The sequence below is a fragment of the Folsomia candida genome, unplaced genomic scaffold, assembly GCF_002217175.1.
Source record: "Folsomia candida strain VU population unplaced genomic scaffold, ASM221717v1 Fcan01_Sc004, whole genome shotgun sequence".
Classification (NCBI taxonomy): Eukaryota; Metazoa; Arthropoda; class Collembola; order Entomobryomorpha; family Isotomidae; genus Folsomia; species Folsomia candida.
This window is the reverse complement of record NW_019091196.1, coordinates 3,180,712-3,208,472: the sequence shown is the minus strand read 5'-3', so window position 1 is coordinate 3,208,472 and position 27,761 is coordinate 3,180,712. Positions and strand designations below refer to the sequence as shown.

General features: G+C 37.3%; 1 pseudogene; it reads left to right on the top strand.

The window, feature by feature from the left end:
• Positions 1-23,500: 23,500 nt before the first annotated feature.
• On the top strand, positions 23,501-26,764 carry LOC110848358 (annotated as a pseudogene).
• The last annotated feature ends 997 nt before the right edge of the window (positions 26,765-27,761 follow it).

The following is a 27,761-nucleotide window of genomic DNA, read 5'->3' as shown; positions in this document are numbered from 1 at the left end:
CATAAGGAATTGGCCAAAAATGACGAAAAATGGCAAAATTCGCACCACCCGCGGGAGGGTCCATATTTTGCACATATATTGGTACCCACTAACCCTTGTTTTTTAGTATAAAGAAGTTTCAACTTTTGGTTTGATATGCCTTCAAATCGACAAAAACGTCCGTTTTTGTTTAATTTGGAGCACATGCCAAACGTTTTTGATAGGTCATACAGACCTAAATCACCTATTTTTTGGGTCTACATAATATTCCAGACAGAAATTGGCACATTTCAACACTTTAATTTTTCGCTCTCAAAAGAGCTAAGGGGTACACCTTAGGTTTTTGAAAGCGTGTAAAATTTTGTGTCGAATTTCTTGGGCAATTCGTGACCAAAATTCGCCTAGGGCATCCACAAGTTATCTCCAGAGAAATCAGCCAGCTGCGATGTGACCCCGACCTGTAGGTCATCCGTTTGTCTTTGCCAATTTTGCAGAATTTCACCGTTTTCGGAACCGTTACGGGTTGTACACATAGCAAATACCTGGCGATCCGCTCAACCATGATGTTTTTATGTGGCCACATACTTAAGGAATTATTCCAGGAACGGGCGGTCCGAAATCAAAGGATCTGTAAAAACCACAGGGGTCAAATTAAAGTGCATGGGCGTCATCCTTTCTCAACGATTTTGCTCAGTGTTTGGTGACCCACGTTTTTTTAAGCACGACTACCAAGTTAATCATCTATTGCATAATGTTGGGGGATAGTTGGAGGAAGTTTGGTAATGATTTGGACCCTATAGAGGCATCACCTGTTCATCTGGATAACGACAAGCCAGAAAAAAGTGGCTTCATTTACAGAGTAATTGATTTGTTATGCCATATTTATTGCTCTTTGTGTATGACAGTTGTGTCCTTGTGGGGCAACTCAATAACGAGGACCCTCCCCGCGTTGGAACATACACACCCGGAACCCTGTTACCCAAGGAATTATGAAATCCCTGCTACATAAATACAAGCATATGTATGTACGTATGCTCGTCAAGAGCACTTCACGCCAAAATTCATTCGCTGCATGGTTTCATCATGTTGCAAGCAGATTCGAGAAACGTACAGTAGGCATTATTTTTAGGCAATTAAATTCCCTACAAATTGCGCTATCATCCAGCGAAATCACTTGAGAACTGACAAAGCTGTGAGCTAAACCCTGCGGGCAATGTCGTTACTATGTAACTTTGTTCGTCCATTATTTCAATTTCCAAATTAAATTACGTCGAATACATGTTACTAGGATAGAACGGACCTAGGTTTTCTACTAAATGACCGTACCTGGGGGGTTGTCCTTCCCACAGATCCAAAGAAAATGGCATTTCTTGGGCAAAATATAGCAAAATTTGGAAATTTTGATTTTTTTAGCAACTTTCGTGAACTGTAGGGTTGCCACCCCTCATGAAATAGACGCCTATTATGGCGACCATGATTGGCAGGAACTGAGATTTGATGGATATATTAAGACAGAGGAGAAAAGGCAAAATTTCAGAATTTTGCCAAAGTTCATAGGTAGGGATATATGATACCTAAAAATTTAACGTGGGATTCCCCATAAGGAATTGGCCAAAAATGACGAAAAATGGCAAAATTCGCACCACCCGCGGGAGGGTCCATATTTTGCACATATATTGGTACCCACTAACCCTTGTTTTTTAGTATAAAGAAGTTTCAACTTTTGGTTTGATATGCCTTCAAATCGACAAAAACGTCCGTTTTTGTTTAATTTGGAGCACATGCCAAACGTTTTTGATAGGTCATACAGACCTAAATCACCTATTTTTTGGGTCTACATAATATTCCAGACAGAAATTGGCACATTTCAACACTTTAATTTTTCGCTCTCAAAAGAGCTAAGGGGTACACCTTAGGTTTTTGAAAGCGTGTAAAATTTTGTGTCGAATTTCTTGGGCAATTCGTGACCAACATTCGCCTAGGGCATCCACAAGTTATCTCCAGAGAAATCAGCCAGCTGCGGTGTGACCCCGACCTGTAGGTCATCCGTTTGTCCTTGCAAATTTTGCAGAATTTCACCGTTTTCGGAACCGTTACGGGTTGTACACATAGCAAATACCGGGCGATCCGTTCAACCATGATGTTTTTATGTGGCCACATACTTAGGCAATAATAGCGCAAACGCGCCCCATAATATTTCTTATTATTTACAGGAACTTGTCCAATTCAGCATGTGGTCGTACTGTGACACTAAGGACAGGATTTAATCCTGAATCTGGATGGGGTAGATGCTCAACTTGTGATGCATTTGTCCATAGTCAGTTGCAATAAATGATTAAAATAATTATTTAATGCAGGCAATAATTCTGTCATTTAAAGTTTTAGAGGCTCATTTTTTCAGCTGCCTGTGTAAATGGAGAAATGACGAGGCGTTTGAGAGGAGGCGCCGAGCTACTGAAAGAGAGCTGAAGAGAAAGCTGGAGGAAGAGACGGGGGAGGTTGAGCAGAGCAAGAATTTGTTAAGCGAGATACAGGATCAGCAGGTGAGCTTTAATTTCACACTATACTAAAGGCCAAAATATATTGAAAAAATAAATTTATTTGTAAATTTTTTGCTGGTAATCAAGCTGTTCCAGGTCCAGAGCGTCCAGCTGCTATTAAAGTTAGGGACAACGACGCTAATGTCCATAGTGGTTTTGGGGATAGTGATTCGGGTCAAGGACAGCAATTTGACCAACGTTCTGAGATTCTGGGAGCCCATGGTCAAGCTCAATACGACGCGGATGACGGCACCGATTAACTCTGTTTTTGTTATTGTCACCAGTGCTTTAAAATAAATTTATTTGTTTGAAATAGCATTACATGACAATTTAGCAAAAAATAAACCTGCTTGATTTGACATTATTGTCAAAATAATTTTTTTCCTTATAAGAGCACGACAATAATTTATATAAAATAAGCCTGCAGCCATAAAAATAAACCTACTCACGAAGTATAAAATATGTACACCAATTAGTTGCGGGTCAAAGGAACAATCCGATAATGGCGCGTTGCAAAAAAATATATTTTAAACAACATGACGCATTTGTCACTTGCCTTTGAAAACTACTTTGGCTTTGCAGAACTGTTGCATGTATTTTCCTTGTCTGTTTATCAGACCAACTACGAGACAGAGAACGAAGTGTCGCGGCAGAGTTATCACGAACACTCAATGCGAAGAAATGGTTGAACCCTCACTCTATAGCAGTTATGATGATGATGATTCACCACCACCACTCCACCTTACCACCACATCATCATCATCTCCTAGGGGGAGCACGCTGTTTGAGTTGAGCCCTCATGTTAACGTAGGCAACTTGCATTCAATAACTGACGCAGCAACAATGGCATTTTATGTAAGTGATATACATACGCATGAATGAGCATATGTACAATGTATGTAGGTATTCTCTTAGGAAAAACGGTATTGAATCATCACCAAGCGGGGAGCCAACATGACTTAACCAAATTGTGATAATAAAGAACTTGCAAAGTCTCACTTTTCTCCCCATACCCCTACCTGTATCGTTATTTTGAACTCCCGCTGGTCTCACCGCCACCACCACCAACTTTCTCTTTGTGTTTGTGTTTATGTGGGAAACACTACCGCTAAAAGCTCCTTTGTTTCTGCAGAATAGAGGAAGAATATGAGAGAAAGAACAACTCCAAAAAATTTAATTATAAAATTTTTGAAAGTTCTGATAAAATTTAGTTATCATGTTAGAGTTAGTTAAGAGGAGATTTCGTTGGAAGAGGAATGTTGAATACGATATTGCACTTCTGAGTGAAACTGAATCATTCAATCCATTCGTGACTAAAAAGAATGCGGATGTTTGGAAACAAGTTGCAACAAAACTGAAGGAAAGTCAATTGAAAATGCCAGTGACAGATCGCAGTTGTCGCGAACGAGTACAAAAATTACTTGAACAATTTCGTCAGGAAGAAGAATTCAGCAGTATTCAGAATGATTTTTGTATTTCTATTTACCCTATGTATGTATTACAGGTGATTCTAAAGTTGTAATTTATACACAGGTCCGGAGTGAGTGAGGAGGAGATGACAAAGCTGAAGGAATTGTTGACTTCCGTTAATGCTCTGACCAAGATTAGCAAAGTAGACCCAAAGTGTTCAAAATTGTACTCCAAAAGGGACCGTAACTGTGCAGAGTAATTGAGAGAGGCAGCTCTTCATCTGAGGACGAAGGCGATATTGATGAAGACATTGAACCCAGGGGGTCTCCAAAAGCCTCCCCTGGTCTGAATATTAATCACGTGGACGAGGACGGTAAAATCAAAGACGCCAAAGCAAAGGCAAATGGAAAAGAAAGTACAGAGGAGTCATCCGACTCAGAACAGGAGGAAAGGAATGTGACTCCGAAGTTTAAGAGAAAACGCAGTCCTAGGCAGCAGCCCGACAATAAAAGACGAAAGCCAAGCAATGCCGACAAGAGGAACGAGCTTCTACAGTACTTGTCCAAGAAAAATACGGTAAGTTTTAATATTATGGATGTAGTTAACTTATTTTTATAAAAATATTTTATCATGATAACTTTAAAATGCAGGCTGACCGGGACTTGGAGAAGGAAACCATCAATGTTCGGAAACAGGAAGCCGAAAATAAAAAAAGAGAGTTGGAACTACAAGCACAACGACAAGATGCGGAAGTTGCTGAACGATCCAAGATGAATGACATTCTCATGAAGTTGCTTATGAAGAAATTAGACGAATAATCTCACTCTTTATGACTTATGAGACTGACTGGCACTTGAATGAGACTGGCTATTCTTGTAATAAGTATTTTTATTGTGTTCTGATTTCTCAAAAGTAAAAAACGACCTTGATGCTATTAGTATTCTAGTCATACGTAGCAAATGCAACGTAGCCATATGTCTTATGCAATCATGAAATCAAAGATGTGAAATGACCGCAAATTCAGATAAAATAGTTCAATTCTTTTTATAGTCTAAAATAATTCATATTTGCTTCATAACGGGATTAGGAAATTTGGATGATCAGAAAAGCATTTACTTTTTAGAGTAATTTTTTAAGTTGGCATCCATCCATACTCCATAAAAGAAAACCAAATACCATAAAATGTAATCAAACGTCCAAATACTCTTCAAAGGTCAGTGGACTGCAGGAAAAAAAACAAACTTGCTGCCGTAGAGGCAGGTGTGGCAATTGGTTAGTATTACGGCTACTTTGTAACAATTTTCTACAGGTTGCTTGTTCATAGCGAACCCTGCCTTCAATTCGATCCCATGCTTTTTGCACAATCCCTAAATGTATTTCACTTTGCGTCACTCACAATGGAGGTCTCCAAATGTATGCTCACAGATTTGGACCAAATTAGCGTCAATCGATCACAAATATAAGTAGTATGAAATTTGCAAATCGCACTATCTGCCAAATTTTTCATTTTTAAAATTTGCTGGGTATTTTTTTCCTCTTCGGATACAAACATCTCCGCCAAACCTGCGCATTGGCAAATAGTTGCATTTGCAAATTTAAATGTTTATATTTGTGATCTATTGACGCTAATTTGGTCCAAATCTGTGAGCATACGTTGGGAGACCTCCATTCCATTAAAAACTCAGTAATACTTAGCCCTTTCCTTCGTAACGATGGATATATCCGTCCCAGAATTTCGAGCGTTGCTGCGGAACAATGGAAATATCCGTCGTCATAAACTTGTCGTTGTGACGGAACAGAGGATAGTTCCATCCTAATTTTTAAGGTGTTGCGACGGAGCAACGGATTTATCTGTCGTCTCAAAATTAAGCATAGTTAAGGAAGGAAGGAAATATCCTTTCTTCCCGTCGTTGTCGTTTCTGCGGAGAGAAAGGTATTAACTCTCATTGAAAAAAATATTTTTCTATGGATTTACGCATCTTGAAAAAATCCAATATTTAACCCGAGTCAGGACATGCAAATGCATAGATGGGATATTTTGCGTACTCCGGCCTCCGGCCAGCCGTGCGTACTCCGGCCTCCGGCCACCCGTGCGTACTCCGGCCTCCGGCCACCCGTGCGTACTCCGGCCACCCGTGCGTACTCCGGCCTCCGGCCACCCGTGCGTACTCCGGCCACCCGTGCGTACTCCGGCCTCCGGCCACCCGTGCTTACTCCGGCCTCCGGCCACCCGTGCGTACTCCGGCCTCCGGCCACCCGTGCGTACTCCGGCCTCCGGCCACCCGTGCGTACTCCGGCCACCCGTGCGTACTCCGGCCACCCGTGCGTACTCCGGCCACCCGTGCGTACTCCGGCCTCCGGCCACCCGTGCGTACTCCGGCCACCCGTGCGTACTCCGGCCTCCGGCCACCCGTGCGTACTCCGGCCACCCGTGCGTACTCCGGCCTCCGGCCAGCCGTGCGTACTCCGGCCTCCGGCCACCCGTGCGTACTCCGGCCTCCGGCCACCCGTGCGTACTCCGGCCTCCGGCCACCCGTGCGTACTCCGGCCTCCGGCCACCCGTGCGTACTCCGGCCTCCCGTCACCCGTGCGTACTCCGGCCTCCGGCCAACCGCGCGTACTCCGGCCTCTGGCCAGCGTGCGTACTCCGGCCACCCGTGCGTACTCCGGCCTCCGGCCACCCGTGCGTACTCCGGCCACCCGTGCGTACTCCGGCCTCCGGCCAGCCGTGCGTACTCCGGCCTCCGGCCACCCGTGCGTACTCCGGCCTCCGGCCACCCGTGCGTACTCCGGCCAGCCGCGCGTACTCCGGCCTCCGGCCAGCCGTGCGTACTCCGGCCAGCCGCGCGTACTCCGGCCTCCGGCCAGCCGTGCGTACTCCGGCCAGCCGCGCGTACTCCGGCCTCCGGCCAACCGTGCGTACTCCGGCCTCCGGCCAGCCGCGGGTACTCCGGCCTCCGGCCAGCCGCGCGTACTCCGGCCTCCGGCGAGCCGTGCGTACTCCGGCCTCCGGCCAGCCGCGCGTACTCCGGCCTCCGGCCAGCCGTGCGTACTCCGGCCTCCGGCCACCCGTGCGTACTCCGGCCTCCGGCCAACCGTGCGTACTCCGGCCTCCGGCCAACCGTGCGTACTCCGGCCTCCAGAAAAAGTCGCGTACTCCGGCCTCCGGAGGCCGGAGTGCTCCGATATATGTGCAAATGTAACTATGGACCCGCTTTGCCTGTCTGCCTGGTTATTGATAACTCTCGTAAATCTGATCCTACAGACTTTAAGTTTTTACAATAATATAAAATGCAATTGTTAAAAATTTCAAGCTGATAGGATAAGTTTTACGAAGGTTATCGCAAAACGGACGGACCGATGGACAACTGCGGACATAAGTCCTGGATCGGGCTAAAATGTTTCCATGTTTATGTTATTCTTCTAATGCAATTCTTCCGCAGAAAGTTGAATAATTTTAAATTTTTATTTTTATTTTATTTTTTATGTTCCATGGAAATATATCCATGGAACATATCACTAAAATTTACATTTGCTACGTGATTTAGCTTTGGTAATTAAATAATTGCTACGCCATATGCTATGGTTGCGAGGCGTAGCTATTCCGCAGCAACGGGATATTTTAGAGAATTTTCCTACGGTGGAAAAGTATAATAACATAAAGTTTGACATTAGAAATTCTGCACTCAAAAAAACCCCGGTGTCAATCGTCACCAAAAGTTGGAAATGTTTTTCACAACAAACTTGGTGTTAATTTTACCACCATGAATTGAGAAACATTATCAGGTTGTCACCGTACGGTGAAATCACATATGGGCATATTCACACCCTTCGGTGAAGATTATCACAGGGTGTTTAGATGCGTACCTTATGGCCGCATACTCTATGCACGTACCCTGTTAGGATTAGATTCAGATAACGACATAGATATTTAAATATTTATATTATTCCACGAATATCAGAAGAGTTTGAATTGTCATCGTTTATGCAGGGTCTAATTATATTTGTTTAAACAAATTTTTTTATGCGCAAACTAAATTTTTATCTTCTTGCGTATGTGTATTACTTAAAATAACTCTTCAATGTTTCTTGTTTCATAAGAAAAGCTCAAAATCTCTATGCATTGCACACTTGGATTGCCCTGTAGAAAATTGCCCTTGAAATAGTCGCACGTGTAGCCTGATGTAAGGCCCTCAATGAACTTGACGCATTTATATAAGCAAGTCTGCATGAAAAATTGATGACGAAAAGAGAAAGAGGCGACGCGTCCCAAAGCTCACAAATTTTACACTTTCCTAACTTACTGCGCATTTTTCTTCTTCGGGTGCAAATATCTCCGCAAAAGTTGCACGTTGGCAGATTTGTAAATTGCATACTAAGTAAATTTTTCGTCGATTGACACCAGTTTTGTCCAAATCTGTGAGCATACATACGCTGAGAGACCTCCTTTGTTAGTGCACGTACCATCTTGGAGTCAGGTTGTCTAAGCATGTAAATTGCATTTTACCCCAGGAACGTCCATATACTACGTCATCATTTTAGTGTGGGTGGTTTCGGTCTGCCTGCCTGTCTTTCCCATTTTAAAATTCCCTATCCCTTTATGTACCTATATGCTGGGAGGGTGGGTGCTAAAATCGAAAGTTTTTGAGAACATAATATATGAACTTCGTCCCTCAACAGGTCGGTCCATACTTACATTCAATAGACATATGTACATACTTCTGTATGCACAATGAAAAACGTATGTGATTGGGTTTTTTGTGCCACTACACTTTTACGAATGCACATGTATGTGCACGCGTTGCTGCAAGTTGTTGCTAGGCAATAATGCTCAGGTTTTTGTCTTTCACTTTCATCTGGCTTCTTGAACCCCACATTTGGTTACAAACTTACTCGCAAAAATTAAGTCCATCATACCAGAATACATTTTTTTAATGAGTATGTACACCAAGGCTCAGGAACCCCATAGTTAAATTCCAAGTCCAATCGTAGACGATGGAGGGGAGCCCTCTAGTACTTGGGGCAACAAGTAATAGCTCCTCCTTCGCTCCAACCTCAAAATATCATCATCATCACCAAATCAGGTGCATGTGGGAGGAAAGTCGGGGTCGTCCATTCATTGCGGTGTGATGTAGCGGGTTGTCAAAACTTAGTTTAAAATTGTTTGCAATGAATTAAAAAAGCCCCTTGTTTGCACCGTAGTGGATGGATGGCCTCGCAAAAGCAAGCTTCGATGCGGCCGGTCTTACGGAGCAAGGGCCGAATTGCGAGTCAGGTTACCATGGTTACCAAGCTGCATGCTCACTTTTTATACCGGCTAAGACAAATCTTACCCTACGTTTTATCGCGAATTTAAGTTAATCAAAATATTTCTATTACTTTAAACCCCAACTTCATTAGCATTATTGCACGTTTTCATTTTTTTTGACCTGGCTCGATTACTGAATTTGTCATAAGCTGGTCTCATCCTAGTCATTCTCAAAACATATACTGAATTCAGCTCCAGTTTGGGGGCGAATCCGCCATGTTGCTCTGGCAACAAAGTAGCGAACTGCTTCATCCATATACATCCATGAATGGACATGTATTTACACGCGTTGCTATAGGTACAAATAAGTCGTTGCTAGGCAATAATGATCAGGTTTTTACCTATCGCTTTCATCTGCCTTCCTCAACTCCACATATGGTTTTGTTACTTCTTCACAGACTTTGCGTCTGTAAAGATGTAACAAACTTACTCGCAAAAATTATGTCCATCACACCAGAAGAAATCATTTCCAGTGATATTTATGTACATACATAAGTGTGACACTATCTAAACCAATACAGATACTTAATATGCGTACAGATGGAAAACTTAAAATTTTATTAATAATCAGTTTTCCATGACTGGAAACTTTTATTTCCATTGGATCAAAGGGGAAGTAAAAGTTTGGTTATATAAAAAAACATTGGGAAATTGTATTGACTAAAATATTTAAGATAGAATCATATTTATTATATCCATCTGCTCCAACTTGTTATTAAAAATAGAAATGACTAATTTGTTCCCCAATTATACACATAGTAATTATTATTTACTACGTAGGTAGGTAAAAAGCTGCGAAATGTACCTCTTGCATACATATACATAGATGAAGGTTACTGAACATGAACGTGAAGATCAGGTACACGCATATGCATCTACATTTGTATTTCATTTAAAGAATAAAATATTGACCAATTGTTTCCAACATATTTCGTCTTAGACCAAAATACTCTTAATTCATTTCAGGTTGAAGTACAAGTCGAAGAGGTAAACATCATCTGCAGAAAAACAGTGAAGATAACCTATAAACGGCTGAAAAAACTATCTCAATCTTCATGGACAACTTGAGGACAACTACATAAACAACTTAGTCGCCAATTGTATTCAAGAGTACGCATGTTTAAATCGTGAGCAACGCGTGTTTACTGTTTAAAAAATATTTTAAATCTTGATTAAGCACTTCATAGAATAAGAAGATACATACTCACCGATTAGGCATACTGACAAACATACATACATACTTGCATATGTATCATTAGTTCTTCTGCACGTATGCACTTATTTAAGGACATACATAATATGTATGAACGTCCGTACAGAGGTTTATGCAGATACATATTATGTATCTGTATAAACCTGTCACAGGTCATAAATTTCTAAATTTGTATACATACCACACGTATGTATGAATTTACACAAAAGCTTACTTATTCTCTAACTTTCAGCTTGTTTAATAATCTTTTCGGAATGTACGTAAGTAAAACTACCTGGTGTTTGTGGATTAGCTTTAAATGCTATAACTAAATTAGGATATCTCCACTTAGACTGGGTCAGATGCATGAATACACATTTACATACATTCATCTGTAAACACATTTACATAATGTGCTTAATGCCCATTCTATATCTATGTATGATGGTCAACCCAATCGGGAAATGTTTTGTTTTTACGTATAAGATTTTAGATTTTAATACATGCGGCAAATAATTATAAATGTTTAGTACTGAAATAGTTCAGTAGCATCTTATCCTGTTCTGCATTAATTTTCATTGTTACAAAATTAAACAACTCAGGGTAACAAATTCTTAGCGAAAATGGAAGCCCAGTACAAGATGGGTACATATATATGTAGTTGATCATATTATTTATGTGCTTCAGTCTGAAATGATATTTCATAATATGAAATTGTTGTCCTCATTAAATCTAAATATTATTTAGATCTAATGCAGTGTCCTGCAAGAAATATATTTGCACTCTGCTTTATCCAGCAGAAAAAAATTACAATCTCAAAAAAAATTGCAACTTCAGCATTGACTATCAAGATTGAACTACTCAAAATTTAGACGATCTGTTAACCAGCATTGCAACCGTTTTTACGGAGATATATACTTTTGACTTTGAATTGATATACACACCCTTAGAAAATCAATAACCGTTGGTATTCATACATGACTCTACCGCGTGGTATTTATCCGGTATTGAACTTATACTACGTGGTAAAAATTTAATACCAATTGGTATTAAAATTATTACTATGAGGTATAATTTTAATACCGGTTCTATACCAATATGGTATAACCGTTTAATACCAAAGCGGTAGAGTCACGTATCAATACCGTTAGGTTTTTTTCAATACCAAGTTTCTAAGAAATGCATTTCTAAGTCAAAAAGATATTTAACCGTTTAACGTGCATATTCGCGACGTGCAAATTCGCTTAAAAAATAGATCGTAAAATTGGACCAGATTCAGACGTGGTGTCGTTCCAGGAACAAAATAGCATTCTACGTTATCCAGCTTAAAATCAAAATTGTGTAAAAAATAGAGTTGGATTTCTAAATCATGACCAGACTTGGGAGAAATATACACAACATCTTGGATCAACTTTTACATGCATACACATATTTGACGTCGAACTTTGACAGGTTTGATCAAATTGGACATTCTAATTAAACAAAACACAAAAATATGTAGCTGTGAATTTCTAAATCATGAATGAATTTTCAAACAATCGGAAGATTCAATCAAGAATCAATTTCACTACAATTTTTAGAAACACGCACATTTTTGACGTCGAACTGATGATATAGATAATGCGTCTGCACTTTCCATATGAATGTATGTTAAATGGATTGGACCATAGAGAACGTGTCATCTGTTATCCAACTTTACTTTTTGATATACATATCTCTGAACGCTCTAAGTGATATATTTCTTAAGTGAGAAATATTTAGCAACATGCCTTCAATTAATTGAAGATTTAAGATTAAAAGTGGATCTTAAAACTGGACCAGATGCGAATATTGTGATGTCCTCCCAGAGACAAAATTTCATTCAATTTTCCAGCAGGAAGTCGAAATTGTATAAACATTGCATGGCATTGCTGAATCATGATTCAAATTAATATCAAAACTCGTTGAAACTCACCTTTTCATCAATTTGATTGCCCTTTTTACATACACATGCACTTTTGACGTTCAGCTGCTACATTTACAAATCCAGAAGTATTTGATGTAATTAAAAGTTTAAAATTTTAAAATATCGGCAAATTATCTTTTCTAATCAAGTACATTACCATTTTTCCATACACACTTATTTTTGACGTGAAAATTATACATTTTCATATCGATAAATATTTAACAGAGTTCTCTTAACAATTGCACATTAAAAAGTTAAAAAATGCATCGTAAGCCAGGACCAGATTCGGATGACAATTTTTCCTCCAGAAAAAAAATGCATCTTTCTTTATCACCAGAAAGTCAAAATTGCACAGAAACTTCTATATAAATCGAGTCGAATGTAATCTTTTGTTCGAATTAATAATTAATCACAATTTTGTGCGCATACACATTATTAACCTCGAACTGATACCTTTCCAAATCGACAAATTTGTTTAGCAGCGTGAATCAAAATGAGCATTAAAAAAGCTTACGAGTGGAAAATACATCGTCAAATTGAACCAGAATCGAATGCGTTGTCCTGCTCAGAAACAAAATTGCATTCTGTTTTATCACTAGAAAATAGTGTCGCCGGTGAGTTGTAATTGAGTTGAAGATGCATTTGACGTAGATGAACTATAAATAGTCACCACAAAATTTATTCTATAAGCATTTTTTGGACTGACAGGTAAACTTAGGGTGGTACAAGTTTCAAATAAACCCGAAAATTGACTTTTTTAATTTTTGACCAAACTATAATGAGTCGAAAATGAGCCCTAAATGAGTTTCAGACAAGTTGGCTCAAAAATTATCAATTTACAATTTTGTCTTTCGTTGGAATTTATATCAGTGCACCCCAAATTTATCTTGGAGTCAAAAAATGCTTAAAGATTAAGGTGGTATAGTATGCGGGTTTTGAGTTTGAATTGTTGCGTCTCAACTTTCCCTTCTTCCATATATTCAAATGGCTATTTTGAAACCTGATCATCTCCGTGAATTTTTTACAATATGAAGATTTTAATGCACCTAAAAATTATCGATTTTTAGGTGCATTAAAATCTTCATATTGGAGATGATCAGGTTTCAAAATCGCCATTTGAATATATGGAAGAAGGGAAAGTTGAGACGCAACAATTCAAACTCAAAACCCGCATACTATACCACCTTAAATTGGTATTTGTAGTGCATTTTAGGACAACTTATCTTCAACTCATCAGCAACACTAAACAAAATTGTGGATTTTGCGAGCCCGAAGGGCGAAGCAAAATCGTAATTTTGTGATATCTTCCGAACCCGGAAGACATCACGGAGAGAAACAGTTGTAGTGGCTGATTCCGGTATCAGGGAGACAGGCACGATCTGCCATCTTTCAAAAATAAAACAAACTTTTTCAACACTTCCACCAACCTCAGCCCGGCGTGGTCCTCCATCGTCACAGTATTCAAAGCGCTCGTCGACTTAGTCTACGAAGGGGGTGGGTCGGAGGGCCGTGATGTCTTCCGGGTTCGGAAGATATCACAAAATTAGGATTTTGCTTCGCCCTTCGGGCTCGCAAAATCCACAATTTTATCTCATCTTCCTCTCCGTCTACATCACGGAGAGAAACAGTTGTAGTTGTTCAAAAATAAGTCGACGAGTATAGCAATCGGGAAATTATTAATATATCAAACGAACAAATTTATTCAAGTATACAAGTATTAACTTTCAACACAAAATCACTAATTAATATTTAAAATAGATTCCGCAAATTCAGCGTCATTAATTATTGGTCGGTTATAAAACCTGGCAAAAACTGACGAATTTTTTGACCATCCGACTCTTTTAAGAATGCTATCTATATGTACACCAACCTTTGCAGCCTTGGAGGTTGATGCATGCCTAAAACTATGTGCTTTATAATTTTCAGAGGATATTCCAGCTAAATCTAGGACATTTACTAACCAACGACTAATAGTTTCTGACCCCACAGCTTTATGTGGCTTAGCGAATGACAAAAACAGCTCGTCATTATTATTTCTAGCATCTTTTGTACAATTAATATATCTGATCAAAACTTTAACAGGGCAAATCTCAAAATTTTGGAAGGGTGGTAAATAAATTACGGGATTACTTCTAGTTACAGTGGTTGTTTTCATTCTATCATTAATAACAATTTGAGCAGATTCACTTATATGAATATTACTTAATCTTATACTAGCTAATGTCTGCACCCTTTGACCTGTGGCCAACGCCAGAATCGCCACTGTTTTAAATGTCAATTCCTTCAGGTTACACGAATTAGTTTGAATAGACTGTAAGTAAATTAAAACCTTATCTGGATTCCATGTGATACTATACCTCGGTTTAACTGGTCTTAGCCTACTAATTCCCTTCATCAAATCTACAATTATCTTGTTTTCGCCAATGGGTACGCCACAAATTTTACCAAATACTGCAGAGAAGGCTGACCGAGCAGTATTTATAGTGCTATAACTTAATCCTCTTTCATATAAACTACTTAAAAATTCTACATAATGACAAAGATCTTTTTCTTCTGGACACCAATGCTTAATTTTACAAAACTGGATCCAGCTATCTAATGAAGATTTATACTGTGCCCACGTTGCTGCGGATTTTGATGCTTGTAACAATTCGAGTGAGGTGTTTGATAATCCTAAATCTGTCCATTTTTTTCCCGATAAGACTGCGGCCATCAAGCTGAATCTCGTGTTTATCGTTCGGTAACATTGTCTGTACGGATCGAATAATAAATGTCTATTAGGACCCATAATTATTATCTCTGATATTGCAAGCATTTTATACAATGGGAACCAATGTTGTGTTTTCCAGAATGGTGCTACCACTATTATTTCACATTTATCCTGTTTAATTTTTTGAATTGTTTTTGCTACCATATTAAATGGAGGAAAAGCGTATTCACCATCAAACCAAGTAAACAAAAAAGAATCAACACCCTGAGAATATGGGTCGGGTCTGTACGAATAAAATTTTTCACACTGTGTCGTTGAATGGGATGCAAATAGATCCATGGTAGGTTGCCCAAATGTTTTACAAATTTTTTGAAAATAATTTCCTGAAAGCATGAAATCGGATGAGCTAGCTTTTTCACGAGATAATCTATCTGCAATCACATTTTGTTTAGTGTTTATGTAACTAGCCGTGAGAGTGATATTGTTTTGCTCTGCATATTGCCAAATCTTTTTGGCGATTTCATGCAAATCTGGTTTGCAGCCACCCGACCTATTTATGTATGCCAATGTTGTGGTGTTATCCACTCGTAAGAGAATATGAATATTTCTGTCCTTAATTAGTGCCTTCAAACCAAAATAAACTGCATACAATTCCAATAAATTTATATGATAGGATAAAAAATTATCGGACCATGTTCCTTTAGTCTCTACACCTTCACAAAATGCGCCCCACCCAAGGAGAGAGGCATCGGTAAACATCTCACGGTCATGTTTTACTATGTTTTGAATTGATCTGAAACTATTTGGCAAAACCTGGATCTACCAAGTCAAATCATTTTTTGCTATGTTGGAAATACAAATTTTTCCTGAATAATTATTATTATTAGCCAATGCTGCAATTTTCTCGATTTCTAATTGTCTTGTATATAAAAGCCCATATCTAGTAGCAGGTACGGCTGCGATTAATGAACCAATCAATTCTGCAAGCTTCCTAATTGTAATTTGCTTAGATTTAATTACTGCTGCACATTTCTCACTTAAACTTACTTTCTTTTCCTCAGGTAATGACAACAACATATTGCCAGAATTTATCATAAATCCTAAATACCTAACTATTTTGGATGGCAGCAATTGAGATTTTTCTCTATTAACTGTGAAACCTAGCTTCTGCAAGAGCGAAATTATTTTTTCCATGTTCGTCATACACTCGTCGTAATTATTTCCAAAAATTAAAATATCATCTAGGTATGCCAAAACTATTACACCTTGTGACCTTAATTTTGCAACAATAGGCTTGGTTAATTTTGTAAACAAATATGGTGCCAGTGAGAACCCAAATGGAAGGCAAGTGTAAGTGTAAAGCTGCCCATTCCATCTGAATTTCAAATATTTTTGACTAATTTCACCCATTGGGACTGCATGATAAGCATCCTTCAAGTCTACAACAGCCATAAAACAGTCTTTTGTTACAAGGTCGCTAACATTCTTAATTGTCTCCATCTTAAAGTGAGGAGACTCAACAAATAAATTAAGCTTTCTTAGATTTAAAATAGGGCGTCTAGTGCCGTCTGGTTTAGGAACTGTAAACATTGTGGAAACAAATTGACCTTCCTCATTATCTGATTTTATAATAGCCCCAGTATTTAATAATTTGTCAATACTCTCGTTAATCAGTTTTTCATCGGAAGGAGAAAATGTTGGTACTATGGGCTCTACGGTTTGGAAAGGAACTGATTTAAATTGAATCTCATAACCCTTAATTATACTTAAAATAAAACTATCTGACGTAATTTTACCTTTTATTTTATTTGCTCATAACATTTTACTAATTTACAAGCTTTACAACTAACCACTGGTTTTAATTTCTTTGCGGGCGGAATGGTTGACTGAATCTCGATTGTTGAAATTGTCCGCTTGGCCGATAATTTTGCTGGCGAAACTGCCCGTTCCCCCTCTGATGACGGAACGGGCGATTGAAGTTTAAAGTATTCGGAGAGCTGAAGTTTTGTCGACTAGCATAATTCTTGTTGTATGGTTGAAATCGACCCCCACGAGATGATGTGTTCCTCAGCAGAGTAGCAGTGGCTTTAGAGTTTTTCAAACTTTCGTTCAGATCATTGCCAAACAGCCATTCTGTGCTAGTGACCTGATTTATAAACTTTGTATTCAATACAGGTAATACAGAATACATTAAATAAACAATGCAGGATTTATATTTTAAACTTTACCTGGGATGTGCAAATACCAGCATATTCGGGATTAAGATACTTTCTCATATCAAGCCGCCTGGTCAAATTCAACTGTTGGACCTGATCTCTCAAGATGTTGGCTGCATCAATAGATTGTTTTACTATTTGGCTTACAACTTCCTTTGGAATTTCAGCTTTTCTTTCGAGAATCTGATTTGTAATCATTGTTAAAGCAGTTAATCCTGTACTTAATGCTTGTTGTTGCTGTTGTTGTTTCACATCTTGCAATCTTGCGTGCGACGGAATGATTCGCCAAATTTCATTGTTAACCTTGAATGGAGCAAATTGTTTACAATTTGCCGGTGTCTTCAGGTTATCGCGCAACTTTGTTTTAGATTCTTTAGACAAAGGGCGAGTAATCGTTTTCAAGAAACTTTCAGCAACATTCTGCGAAACATCTGGACCAAGCTCATTTCCTTTTTCTATATCCTCCAGCAATTCATTCACCTCAATTATTTGAGGGCCTGCTATAAAACGAGCCACTTTATTACACGGTAACCAGACTCGTCGTAATTCAAAATTTTTCATGTTGCAATAATTAAAAATTACCATCATCACTGGATGTTTCTTTGCCGAGCAATTTTTCAGCTTCATCTTCAATTTCATCGTCCGAAAGACCAAGTGACCATTTCCTGTTATCGGTCCCTGTTTTTCCACTGAGCTGCGCCTTGAAAATTTCTAAAGCTTCTTCGCTCTTTTTCAATCTTTCTTCCAAACTAGCATTTTCTTCACGCTCGGTCATCTTTGTGTTAAAAGAAAAATAATTTTGTTGCCTTAATAAAATATTAAAAATCTACAATGATTGGTTATTGCCGTTATCCTCATCGAGGGAACGTTGGCTTCTTTCTTTATTTTCATTACATTCTCTTGACTAGTTTAATCTAATTTGACTCGCAACTTTGACTCGCAATTTGACTCGCAACTTTGACTCGCAATTTGACTCGCAACTAATTTGAATTAGAAATAAAACTACCTCCATCCCCCCAAACCAAAACTGCGCTTACCTTCGAGTAGTTCTGCTGCTGTTGCACTAAAGTAGGGCTGGGTGTGGTTGAAAAACTGAAAACTGGATCAATTAGAATTTTTCTTTCACCAAAGAATGTGTCTCCCCGATTGCCAAAAATCAACTGTGACGATGGAGGACCACGCCGGGCTGAGGTTGGTGGAAGTGTTGAAAAAGTTTGTTTTATTTTTGAAAGATGGCAGATCGTGCCTGTCTCCCTGATACCGGAATCAGCCACTACAACTGTTTCTCTCCGTGATGTAGACGGAGAGGAAGATGAGATAAAATTGCATTCTGTTGAAAATCAGCTGAAAATCGGAGTTACAGAAAAGTTAAGATAAACTTTAAACCATGATTTTGAGTGGAACAGCGATCATCTTTTAATCAAATTTATCGTGTTTTTCTCGTTCACAAACACTTTTGACGTCGAACTGATACATTTCCAAATCGAGAACTATTTATTTAGCAAAGAGGATTAACTTGATCATTAAAGCTTAGAAAATTAATCTTAAAATTGTCCCAGATTCGGACGTGGTGTCGTTCGGTTTGAACAAAATTATATTCTACGTTATCCAACAGATAATCAAAATCTCTAAATAGAGAAATATTTAGCATTTAATTATTAAATATTAAAACGATTAAAAAGTGGATCGTAAAACTAACTGGAGCAAATGTGAATACGGTGTCCTTCTCACAAATAAAATTTTACACTCTTTTGCATACTCAAAATTGCATAGCCGAAAATCAAATTTGGATGAAAATTGCACACAATTTCTAAAACACAAAAATTTTACTATGGACAAAAACATTTCACATCTCATAATCAGGTTTAGAATGACCCATTTTTCAAGCAAAAACATTTTCGCCGTCGAAATGCATCTGCTACATTTCCAAATTGGGAAATATTTAACAGCAGACTGCATTTTAATTATCTAATTATACACATTAAAGTTTAAAAAATGGATGGTAAAATTAGACCAGATGTGAAAACCCCCTTCCGAAACAAAATTGCATTCTACTTTACACTCTTAGAAACCTGGTATTGAAAAAAAAACCTAACGGTATTGATACGTGACTCTACCGCCTTGGTATTAATCGGTTATACCATATTGGTATAGGACCGGTATTGAAATTATACCTCATGGTAGTAATTTTAATACTAATTGGTATTAAATTTTTTACCACGTAGTATTAATTCAATACCGGATCAATAGAGTCACGTATCAATACCAACGGTTATTGATTTTTTTAAGAGTGTATTTTATCCAGCCGAAATTCAAAATTCCACAAAAATAACACTGAACCCCTAAATCGTCATTGAATTCTCACCTCGGTGGAAGACATCCCTGGATTATGAGATTCTCTTACTTTAGTAGCTTTATTGGCTTTGGAATCTACCCTACATTCTATTTAAGACATCTAATTAATCAATTTTAAAACCGTTTTTACATACACAAATATTTTTGACGTTTAACTGATACATTTTGAGAACGTGTAAATTTGGAAAGTGTAAAATTTGTCAACTTTGGGGCGCGTTTTATCCTCTTTTTATTCAAATATCTTATTATTCAATATGTATTTGGAACATCTTATACAGTCTTTTAGACTGTTTTTACATGCATACGTATTTTTGACATCTAACTGATACATTTCCAGGGATACGGGTTACTTGTCGAATCCTATGTCGTCGAAAAGGCAAGTCGTCGAAATCAATTTGTCGAACGGAAAACTCGTCAGAAAGGCAAGTCGTCGAATTTAGGTGGCATGAAACTCGTCGAATTTCATATAACATTTTTACTGATTTTACCTACCAATATATAATGAGTTCACAAGAATGCACAACACATGTGCATTGTGGGACGGATATACCTATACGCTGCGGACATTCCAAAATACTACACAGCCGTAATTGGGAGGATAGTTTTATTCTTTTACCCTTATCTTTTACATTTAAAATGTCAAATTACTGTTACGAACCTAAATTTGAAGATAAACTGTTCTGATGGATTTTGAACAAGCTGAAATAAAAGCTGTACAGGACACGTTTCCAGAGGCCGTACTTCACGGGTGTCATTTTCACTATACTCAAGCGTTGTTTAGACATTTGACACCCAATTTAAAGAACCAGTACGACCAAGACGTTACAATGACATTATTGTTCAGCCCGATGATTTAAGAGTGGCATTCCGAGAATTTAAAGTATCCCTCAATTTAAGGGTCAAACTAAACTCGAACTGGATGAATTTTTTAGTTATGTTCAAAAAACCTACATCGGTACAGTGTACGATCCACTAATGTTTCCAATACTCTTCTGGAATGTGCACCAGGGTGTATTAGAGAATATTTCCAGAACCAACAATGCACTGGGGGCCTGGAACAGGCGGTTTGGCATTCTTGTTGAGAGTTCTCATGTGAATGTTATTTTATAAAATTATAATTTATATTTAGAATCGTATTTTATTAAAAAAAATACTCTCGACAAGTATTATTTTCGACCACTTGCCCAAATGAAGAGTTACCCTTCAGACGACTCGTCCTCGACGAGTTACTCTTTCGACGACCATGTTTTCGACGAGCTACCCTAGACCCACATTTCCAAATCGAGATATACATATTTATGTAGCGGTATCTATCAAATTCTAGAAAATGATGCATTTATTTAACTAGATACACAATTGCGTACTGTTTTATCCAGCAGAAAATCAAAATTTGCATACAAATTACGTTGAATTTCTATAAATCAGGATTGAACTTATCAAATCTTCCAAGATATCATCTATTAATCAATTTTATACCCAATTTTTACATGCTCATATTTCTGACGTTGAACTGACATATTTCCAAATTGAGGAATATTTAGCAGCGTGAATCAAATTGAAGATTAAAACAACTTACGATTAGAAAATGGATGCAAACTGCATTAAAAATATTGATTTGCAGAAACAAAATTGCATTCCGTTGTATCAAAAGAAATTTATTAAAATTACTCAAAAATTGCTTGACCATTTAAATCATTATGTACACAAAACGACATTCTATGTATCTGTTACCCAACTTTATAACCTAATTTTTACATGCACACATTTTTGACGTCGAACTGTTACATTTCCAAAACGAGAAATACAGCATGCAGTTAATTAATTGCACATTAAAAGATAAAACATGGATCTTCAAACTGGTCCAGATGCGAATGCCAATTGCATTAACCACGACAATTTGCAGAAACAAAACTGCATTCTGTTTTTTCGTTACATATTTCCAAGTCGAGAAATACATATTTAATAAGATGCACTAAACTAATTGTACATTTGGTATAACGTACATAATTTGTACTTTTGCTATTTCATCGTTAACCTTACTGTCTGGCTGAAATATTATGCAACAAATTGCTATTTGTATGTATGTACTATTATTAATTACATAAAAGAGGCAATTTACATCATACACTAGAAATATCCACTTAAATATGTATATTGAAATTATTTTTGTTCTTTGAAGTTGTTTTTCAATTATTTCAATTTAAAGATAAACTCCAGCAATAAATAACGATCAAGAATGCAGATGAATGATATTGCAGATAAAACAGGAGTGTAAACAATAAGTATTGGTATAGATTTTTGTAGGCATGTATTTATGTGCATACTTATGTCACCGTGTGTAACACACTGTTAAAAGTTGAAGTGATTCTCGTCCCGTGCCCAGTACATACATACAATATAGTTTCTGAATCTGCATGATAACCCTTGCTTATAAGATTAGCGTAATGATCATAAGGGGAAAACGACTTTGAAAACAATAGCGTTTATCCAAAGAGCAAACACGTTGCACAATGGTCATTCATATTCACGTGAATTACAGGGATGGGCAAAATACTTTGTCAAAATACAGTATTTTGATCTTCGTTCTGTCCAGGGTTTGGACTTTCAGGTTTGTTCTGTTACACCCACAAAAAGTCGAAAATTTACCTGGAGAAGACAAAATTTCTCACGAAAATACAGATCTTGTGAAGAAATTAACGTTTAATCGCTGTCAAAATACTTTATTGTCTGAAAATCATTTTAAAAAAATGTATTTTGACAGCGATCAAAAAATAATTTCTTCACAAAACATGTATTTTGTTGCGAATGTTGTATTCTCCATCTTAATGCTCGAATTTTTGTGGGTGTCATACCTGTTCATAAAAACTTTTTTCATTCAAATTTCAGTCACGCAGATTTCTGGCTGAAGATTTTCATTCACACTCGGTCATTTTCTTTGAAACTCATTTCATTTCACTTCGTCTGACTTAATTTCTTACTTTGCCCCATATATTAAGCATAGGGTGAAAAATGAATGGAATCAAATCCTTTCATTCACACTCACTCACAGGGTTCGGAAAAACCCAGGGTTTTAATCAAAAATTATAAAACTCATGGGTTTTAATGGGTTTTACCATGTTAATTGGGTTTTATTTGGGTTTTAATGGGTTTTAATGGGTTTTATTGGGTTTAAATGGGTTTTATAGGGTTTTATTAGTTTTAAGTAATAACTTAACAAAAATAATTAGGAATTTGTATCTATTCGGAAATTATTTTGTTTTATAACACTTGAAATCTGTGATGCTAAAGGATGGAGTCAATTATTGAATTGTTCCGAATTGTCATATATTAGAATAGTAATGAAATAAACTGCTTTAGAATGAATTGAGATAACGTCTTCTAACGTATAGGAGATTTATTTAACTTTTAGAATGTAGTCTTAAAGTAAAACTCAATTAAAACCCAATAAAACCCATTAAAACCCAAATAAAACCCACTTAACATGGTAAACCCCACTGGGTTTTATTCATTTAAAACCCAATAAAACCCAACCCATTAAAACCCAGGTCGGAATACCCCACTAATCTGAAATGACTGAATCTTTCACTCATTTTCATTCAAATCACATGAAATTCATTTTCATTCACTATCATTCTCTATCATGATCAGGCACATGAATGAAAGTGAACAGGTAACAGCCCTGGAAGTCCAAACCCTGGGGCAGAACGAAGATCAAAATACTGCATTTTGACAAAGTATTTCGCCCATCCCTATAATTCACTAATTGTATAGAATTAGTAGAGTTGATTACACTGTCGTCACAGTGGATATATAAACTCAAATTTTGACACAGTATGGCTGCAGGAGCAACAGGTCAACCATCAATCAATTCCAGATTAACTTCCAAAATGTTTGTTGCTTTGACCCTCGTCGTTGCCACCGTGGGGCTTATAATCTACATCCTTAAAAAGTACGAAGCCCGTGCAAAAAGCTACTGGACTGATCGTGGATTTGCATCCATCCCAAGCGGACTTTCTTTCTGGGACATATTTTTGGGCAAAAAGGATGCGATCGATTCTGACGTTGAGATCTACCAGAAACTTGGTCAGCTCCAGGAAAAAGTGGGTGGGGTCATGGAACTGGGAGCATTTTCGGCTCCAATCCTATTCGTCAGAGACTTGGATGTCGCAAAAGACATTTTAATTAAGGATTTTGACCACTTCTTTGACCGAAGAAGTTTTGGGGATTTTGATAAATTGTTCAACGATGGGCTTTTTAATATGAAAGGACAAGATTGGAAAGATATGAGAACATTTTTAAGCCCCACTTTCACTTCGGGCCGGATACGCAGCATGTTTTCGCATTTTGAGAGGTGAGGCTTATTATTTGATTTATGATTATGATCACACATGTTCAAAAAATATTTATTCATTCAAAGCCTTAAAAAAATATTCATTCCTTATTTACTCATTCACAATTTGTAAAAAAATATTCATTAATTATTCAACATTTATTCATTATTCACCATTCCCTTATTATTCATTTTATTCAAAATTCACAGTATTAGATGAATTTCTCGACTTTCCCTATGCATTAGGCATTGAGTTAAAAATGAAATATGAAAAAAATATTCATTCATTATTCATTCACACGAATTGAATAGATATTCACTCAAAATTCGATTATTCAAAAATCAGAATAAAATATTCATTCAATATTCATTCAAATTTTGAATATTGAAATTTATTAATTCATCATTAAATGAATGAATGTGAACATGTATGGTTATCATTAGTAATTAATTGTGCATATATGTATTTCAGGACTGCTGACAAGTTGAATCAACACGTCAAGTCATTTCCCGTCACAAAATCTGGATTTGACATTCCACTTTCAGAATCCATGCGAAGATATACGCTCGAAGTGATTGGTACTGCAGTCTTCGGCATGAGTGTTGATACCTTCAATGAAAATGACATTCTGTACAAAATGGCGGAAAGAATTGGTAATAAAATTGCAATACTACCGTTCGTCCAGTATTATTAGTCGCAAAAAAATGCTGAAAGGTTACCTGGCAGATTATTTATTTTTCAATTAGCAACCAAATTACAGAAAATTTTCCAAGAAATTGCGACTATTAATATTGGATGAATTATTAATCCAAAGATTGTAAGCTAAAGGGGTTAAATTATTTTCTTCTTAGGTCAATTCTCTTATTTTCGAAAACTTAAACTCTCCCTGATTCAAAATTTTCCAAAGTTGTCAAAGATTTTAAAACTTAATGGACTAGATCAAGATGTTTCCGACTTCTTTTGGGGAATGTTGTCCGCAGCTCTGAAGGCCCGACAGGAAGGAAACATAAAAGGGAACGATTTTGTACAAATGTTGGTCGACGCCCACAACGACAACTTGAAAGAGGATCAGGAATCAGAGTTAAGTCGGGAGGAAAAGGACGCCAATTTGAAACCAAAATCGGGCGGAAATAAGAACAATATAAAATGGAGCAACGAAATCGCCATTCCGCAAGCATTCGTATTCATGTCCGCTGGTTTCGATACGGTCGCGAATAATTTGGCAGTAGCGAGTTATATTTTAGCCACGCATGAAGATATACAAGACAAAGTTTATGAGGAGGCTTGTCGTGTCTTGGGAAATGGGGAAGATGGAAAGAAAATTGCGTATGAGGAGGTGAATCGCTTGGAATATATCGACATGTTCATATCGGGTAGGACAATTTATTGGTTAATCACCATAATCTAGTACATACCTGTTCAAAATAACTTTCTTCATTCAAAGTTCAGTAACCCCGATTTGTGAGTGAAGATTTTCATTCACACTCAGTCATTTTCTTTCAAACTCATTTCATTTCACTTCATCTGACTTCATTTCTTACTTCGCCCCATGTATTAAGCATAGGGTGAAAAATGAAATGAGTGAGAAATCCTTTCATTCACAGTCATTCATCTGAAATGACGGAATCCTTCACTAATTTTCATTCAAATCAGAGGAAATTCATTTTCATTCATTACTGTATCGTTCTCCATCATAATCAGTCACATGAATGAAAGTGAACAGGTATGCTGGTAACTAATTAATAACTTGGGTCCTAATTTACAGAGGTCCTTCGTCTGTACCCTGCGGTAACCAGATTGGACCGGAAATGCATGCGGGACTATACATTGTCAACATCTGACGGTGAGAAACCCCAAATCATCAAGGCTGGGACATTCATCGCAATTCCGGCCGAAGCTATCCAACGTGATGAACAATACTATCCTGATCCTTTAAAATTTGACCCTGAGCGATTTAACCAAGAGAACAAAACTAAACGGAATCCATATGCTTACATGCCATTCGGTATCGGACCAAGAAAAACTGCATTGGTACTTTTATACATACACTCTTAGAAATGGGGTTACGATTATAACTAAAAAGTAAACATATGTGACTCTACCGCCGTGGTTATAAATTTGTCATCGAGTGGTTACAATTGACACCGACTAATTATAAAGTTTCACCAACTTGTTATTAAATTGTTACCAGAGCTAATAAATTTATGGTGACAAATTCATAACTACGGCGGTAGAGACGTATGTGACTCTACCGCTGTGGTTATAAATTTGTCATCGAGTGGTTACAATTGTCACCGGCTAATTATAAAGTTTCACCGACTTGGTATTAAATTGGCACCAGAGCTAATAAATTTATAACCGGTTGGTGACAAATTCATAACCACGGTGGTAGAGTCACACTTTTGGTTATAATCGTAACCCTATTTCTAAGAGTGTATCTTATTATTTGGTTTGATTTTTATCGCAGTATTTTATATTGAGAATGTCTTTAGGAATGCGATTTGCCCTGGTAGAAACTAAAGTTGCGCTGGCACACATTGTCCGAAGCTTTAAGATTGGACCGACAGAAATCCCAACTTCTAACAAAGAAAGTGTATTTCGAACCGTTTTTGGTTATCGAGTTAACTCAGACTTGAAGTTGAGATTTACGCCAAGAGTATAAATTACGATTTGTAAAATGGGTAGAATTTGTATCTATCGTACAGCTATTTTATTAATGTAACAAATTAAAATGGAAATCTTGTTGGACAGTAAAAATTATAAAAATTGGAAAAGATACCGATCCGGTGTCCTCTCAGGAAAAAAATTGTGCACTATTTTTCCAGCCGAAAATTAAAATTACATGAAAACTGCACACAATTTCTAAATCATTTGAACTTATGAAAAGCACAATAATCATCTTTTAATCAGGTATAAGTACTACGTTTTTACAAATGCAAGCATTTCTGACTTCCAACTGCTGCATACAATTCCAAATTGAGAATTATTTAGCAAACTGAATTTAATTATCTAATTTACATTAAAGTTTAAAAAAACTGGACCAAATGAGAAAACGGTGTCAGAAACAAAAATTGCAGATAAATTATACCTACCGAATTTCTTATATTGAATTTCTAAACCAAGCTCGAATTCATGAAAATGTGTAGCAATATCTTTTTAATCGATTTCACAGCGTTTTTTTTTACATGCAAACACATTTTCGACGTGGAACTGTTACATTTTCAAATTGAGAATACTTATTAGCAGTTTGCATTTACATTAATTATCTAATTGCACAATACAGCTTAGAAAATTGATAATAAAATTGAACCAGATGCGGAAGTGGTGTCCTCCAAGAAGCAAAATTTAATTCCCGCATGAAATCAAAATTGTATGAAAATTGCACTAAATTTCGAAATCAAGATTCAACTTAACTTTTAACTCACCTTTTAATAATTTTCTTGCCTGTTTTTGCGTACACACACATTTTTGACGTCGAACATTTCAAAATCTTTCTTGGAAAATTTTGGCAGCGTGCATTAATTATGGACATTAAAGTTCAGAAAATGTATCGTAAAACTCTGCACAAAACACGAATGAGGTGTCATCCCAGAAATAAAATTGCATACTATTTTATCCAGCAGCTGCTGGATAAAATGCATGTCTAAATCATGGTTGATCCTTTTGAGGACGTGGAAAACATCGTTTAATCGACTTTACAACCATTTTCACATACACATAAACTTCTGACGTTGAGGAGCTACACAGACAAAATTGCATACATTGTGTCAACATA